The 5,000-nt window shown below is 39.5% G+C and overlaps 4 non-coding genes across 4 annotated transcripts; all 4 read left to right on the top strand.

Moving 5' to 3' along the window:
* Positions 1-2,071: 2,071 nt before the first annotated feature.
* On the top strand, positions 2,072-2,143 carry Trnap-agg (transfer RNA proline (anticodon AGG)). The gene has a single exon. It is a non-coding gene; the product is annotated as a tRNA-Pro (tRNA).
* A 708-nt stretch (positions 2,144-2,851) lies between these two features.
* On the top strand, positions 2,852-2,924 carry Trnap-agg (transfer RNA proline (anticodon AGG)). The gene has a single exon. It is a non-coding gene; the product is annotated as a tRNA-Pro (tRNA).
* Positions 2,925-3,435: 511 nt separating this feature from the next.
* Positions 3,436-3,507, top strand: Trnap-cgg (transfer RNA proline (anticodon CGG)). The gene has a single exon. It is a non-coding gene; the product is annotated as a tRNA-Pro (tRNA).
* Positions 3,508-3,777: 270 nt separating this feature from the next.
* Positions 3,778-3,849, top strand: Trnap-ugg (transfer RNA proline (anticodon UGG)). Its single transcript has one exon. It is a non-coding gene; the product is annotated as a tRNA-Pro (tRNA).
* Positions 3,850-5,000: the final 1,151 nt, after the last annotated feature.

Here is a 5,000-nt window from a genome sequence, read left to right as displayed (position 1 = left end):
CGTGTCTCGCATTGCGATTTTGTACTGTAATGTTATGTTACGCTATTCACAATGTCCTGTTAGACTTCTCTATTATCTCTGCTATCCTCGATCGTTTTTTTTTTATACTCTTTCTGGTTTTGGTCATTTTGACTGCAACTATGCTCGAGCGCCGTGTTGTATTAGTGTCATTACTTCGGCTTCGAATCAGGATGGTGCTGGTGGTGGTGATTATATTCAGATGTGTTGCATGGTTGTTGGTAATATTTATATTTTGGATGGAGTGTGACAGTTAATGTAGTCACCCCTTTCTTATTTTCTGTTAAGCTTCCGATTATGTATGTACATTGCCTCTGTGATTTGTCTTACTGTCGGATCGTTTTACTGTGCTGAAAAGATATATATTTTTTAAGTTTGCTATCGTCTGTTAATCTACAATATTTATCTGTGATAAAGAAGCTGACAAATAACGCTATCTTTTATTGTTATAATTGTTTAGTTGGCCTAGTGTTTCGTCTATGGTAAAAGTTATTTTGTTATATAAATTGTGATCGTTTTTCTACATTAGCTACCAATACACGTATGTCTCACACAGTATACAACGTTTCTAGCTTCTCATTTAAACTTTTGGCTTGGCTTGTAATGAAATATTGTACTTTCATTTTGCTTCAATAGCTAAGTAGGTGCCTATGTATGTGTGTGAGTGTACGTGTGTGTGAGTATTTGTAAATGCGTGACTGAATGTGTCTGTGTGAGTTGAGTGTGTGTGAGTGTGTGAGTATGTGCGTGTTTATGCGTGTGTGTATATCTGTGCGAGTGTGTGTGCGTGTCTGTCTGTCTGTTCGTGTACGTATAGAAGATGTAAGCAGGTAATATCATATTATCAGCATGGTTTTTTTTTCTAAATCCACTTAATTCTAAGTTTTGTTCTTTGTAAAGCTTTCGGGAATCCATTAACGAGATTGCCTCTGGATGTCGCCGTAGCAACGACAAGCGTCACATCTTGAAACTTCTTCTCATAGCACAGATCTGTCTTGACTAATTTTTTGTATTTCGTTTCCAAGTTTTTCCAGAATTTGCTGTGGTCTATGGAACAGAGACCACATAGAAGGGGGCCCAGTCCCGCTTAAAAGGTCTCTGAATAACGGTTGTTTACCGATGATGAACGAAACATGTTTCCAAAGGTAAATTATCCAACCCCCCAAAGAATTCCTCTCAATATATGGTTATGATGCTCCCCTACTACTTCTGCTCATGATCAGAGATGCACATATCGTCAGCCACCAAGGGACATGCTCAACTGGTTAAGATCAAGCAACTGACAAGCAAATCTGTGGTATTGAGCAGAATATTTGTTGTAGCCCATCTTTTATACCAAGACAAAACAATGTACATGATAACACTTCCAATCACATAAGATAAGAAGCCATGAGAGCCACTGCCTGGCACTGCATCCGGGCATTATTATCATTATTATTATTATTATTATTATTATTATTATTATTATTATTATTATTATTTACATTCACACGTAATGAACACAGTTGATGCCTGCTGTCGAGAGAAAGAGAATGAGAAAGGGAGAAGGAGGGGAGGGGGAGATTCGATAGACTACACCGTCATACATTGCGAATTTATGGTTCTGTGTACCAATTCAGGAAATCAATAACATCGGAGAACACCTTCGTTCTAAGTAGAGTTTCGAGATTTACCACCAGTTCACAGTCGAGACACTTATATTTATTATTATTAGCTGTGGAATGTGGGAAAAAGTGTTTATGAATGTCTGTTTTATCTTGTACTGAAAAACAGTTTTATGGCTTAAACGTTTAGAAAAGGACCGAATAGCTTTGAATAGTTTTGACTTAATATTATGGCTTTTAAGTGTCTTATAATCCTCTGAAGTAACTATGTTAGATTTTGCTGCCTTCGATAAAAACGATAAACGTCGCCCCTTTCAAAACCTAGCCAGGCTCATGGGCCCGGTTTCCCGGTTTCTATGGCGTAATCACACAGCAATGCCTTCAACCAGAGAAGTTAACTTTAGCGAATTATGTTTTTCAGTCGATTCATTCACCACTTCTGCGAAGTCGGCTCGTTGGTCTAGAGGTATGATTCTCGCTTAGGGTGCGAGAGGTCCCGGGTTCGAATCCCGGGCGAGCCCATTATTTTTTTTTCTAGTAATGTATTTTGTACAAAGAGCATGGATCCATATTAAACAACATAGTGTTGTGACCTTAGATTTTTTTCCCAACAGCCTACAAGTATTATCCAAGTAATTACAATAGGGAACTAAATTTGTAAAGAGGCCACAAGTATATAACGTTAAACTTTGCTAAAGATTCTAGCAAGTAAAAGTTCACCCCTACATCCCACCACATGTGAGAAGTCTTACTTCGGGTGCAAGCGGTCCCTTTCAATGGGTGCAAAAGATCATGGCCCCTCCTCCTAGACAAACTTTTTATTCCTTTGTGTGCACCAGCCTGTTATGTGTGGCCATGCTGGAGCACAGCCATTGGTCTTTCGCTTTTAACATATTTCTTCGAGAAGAATGCTTTTGCCTTTTCCGTCTATCTCTTTAAAATATTACCTCAGACTTTGTCTTATGATTAGGAGAAAAATATAATTAAATCTATTAAGACGATTATCGCTGCTACATACATACATACATACATGCATACATACATACATACATACAAACATACATACATATATACATACATACATACATACATACATACATACATATATATACATACATACATACATATATACATACACGCATGCATGCAACTGGTTGATGACACATCAACAATAATTAACTTCACTGATACATATTTTTCAGGTGATTTCTTTGCAATCGAATGCAGTTGGCTCGTTGGTCTAGGGGTATGATTCTCGCTTAGGGTGCGAGAGGTCCCGGGCTCGAGTCCCGGACGAGCTCATTAATTTTTTTTTTTTTAGATATATGTAGTATGAGGAACATGGATTCATATTAGACCACGTGCTGGAACTTGAAAATTAAAACAGCCACCCCATTAAACGCAACCGGTCAGATATCGTTGTATGGGACCACAAAGAATAGATATGGTCTGTTGTGTAATCCAGCTGCTCCATGGACACGAATATGGTTAGAAAAATAAAAGAGAAAGAGGACATCTATGGACCATTGATAAAGAAATTGGAAATCCAGTGCCCAAGACAAACTTTCAGCTTCATACCTATTATTATTGGAGCTACATAACAGCTACACAAGCTACATAACAGCCCGTCTGGAGCATAGTATAGCTGAATTTCTCTTACAAGCCATTGGTCAGTCCGTGGCTACACTACAAGACACTTGACCAAAATGACGTGTAGCAAGACCAGATCTAAAGCCAAAGTCACGGGATTGCGTAGCGAACTTCTGCATTACACATGCTTTTCAGTTGATTTATTAGACTCTGTAACGAAATTGGCTCGTTGGTCTAGAGGTATGATTCTCGCTTCGGGTGCGAGAGGTCCCGGGTTCGAATCCCGGGCGAGCCCTTATTCGCTTTTTTTTTATATCTCTTCTAATAACATATTTTGTATGAGGAGCATTGATTCATTTGCGACATCCTGTTTTAGTTTTCAGATTTTTTTTCCCTACAACATTACGTCTGATATCATACCTAGAACTAGAAGAGAAAATTGAATTTATAAAGAGGTCACAAGAATACGATGTTAATTTTTGCTATAGATTCTCTCAAATAAAATCACATTTAACTTCAGCGAATTATATTTTTCTGTCGATTCAGTAATCGCTTAATAGAAGTCGGCACGTTGGTCTAGGGGTATGATTCTCGCTTTGGGTGCGAGAGGTCCCGGGTTCGAATCCCGGACGTGCCCTTGTATTTTTCGTTTTTCTTTTATTATCATTATTTATTTTTTTTAATATTTCGTATGATGATAGGCGGCGAGCTGGCAGAAACGTTAGCGCGCCGAGGTCAACTTTGCCTTTCATCCATTCGGGGTCGATAAATTAAGTACCAGTTACGCACTGGGGTCGATGTAATCGACTTAATCCCTTTGTCTGTCCTTGTTTGTCCCCTCTATGTTTAGCCCCTTGTAGTCAATAAAGAAATAAGAAACGTTAGCACGCCTGGCGAAATGCTTAGCGGTATTTCGTTTGTTTTTACGTTTTGAGTACAAATTCCGCCGAGGTCAACTTTGCCTTTCATCCTTAAGTACCAGTTGCGTACTGGGGTCGATCTAATCGACTAGCACCGGCCCCAAAAATTTTGGGCCTTGTGCCTAGAGTAAAAAAGAATCGTTTGGCACGCCGGAAAAAATGCTTGGCGACATATCGTCCATTTTAAATTATTTTATTTTCATTCTTTCTACATTCTGTGTTCAAATCTTCTTGGCTTTGACATGCCTATCGCCCCATCTGTTGTTGCTATAACGATTAGCAGAGATGAAATGCTGATATCGATATAATAGATGGGGATGTCCTATCTTACAGAAATTTATGGTCACATGCCAATGTAAAAAATCACTATATATTCCTGGGAATATAGTAACCAAATAAATAAAAGAAGAAAAGGAACTAAGGAAATTAGGAGCTTAACACCTGATTCCATTTTCTTGGCACTTTTACCAAACGTATTTCCTCGAATGTTCCACGAATATTATGTGCTTCCCTCTTCTCGACTAGATATGATCACCACCGCCACCGCAGCCACCACCGCGATCACACCCGCCGCCATCGCCCCTGCCACCTCCGCTGCTTCTGCCGCCGCCGCATACGCCACCACCACCACCACCACCACATTATGTTCTCTCTTCTAGATATGATTATAAAGTACATCACCACCACTACCATACCACCACCACCACCACCACCACCACCACCACCACCACCCCTACTACTACTACTACTACTACTACTACTACTACTACTACTACTACTGCTGCTGCTGCTGCTACTACTACTATTACTACTGCTGCTACTGCTGCTGCTGCTACAACAGCAACAACTACTACTACTTCAATTCCAG

This window comes from Octopus bimaculoides, chromosome 19 (assembly GCF_046866305.1).
Source record: "Octopus bimaculoides isolate indiv1 chromosome 19, ASM4686630v1, whole genome shotgun sequence".
NCBI classification, from domain to species: Eukaryota; Metazoa; Mollusca; class Cephalopoda; order Octopoda; family Octopodidae; genus Octopus; species Octopus bimaculoides.
The sequence above is the reverse complement of the archived record's forward strand: the minus strand, read 5'-3'. Positions and strand labels throughout refer to the sequence as shown.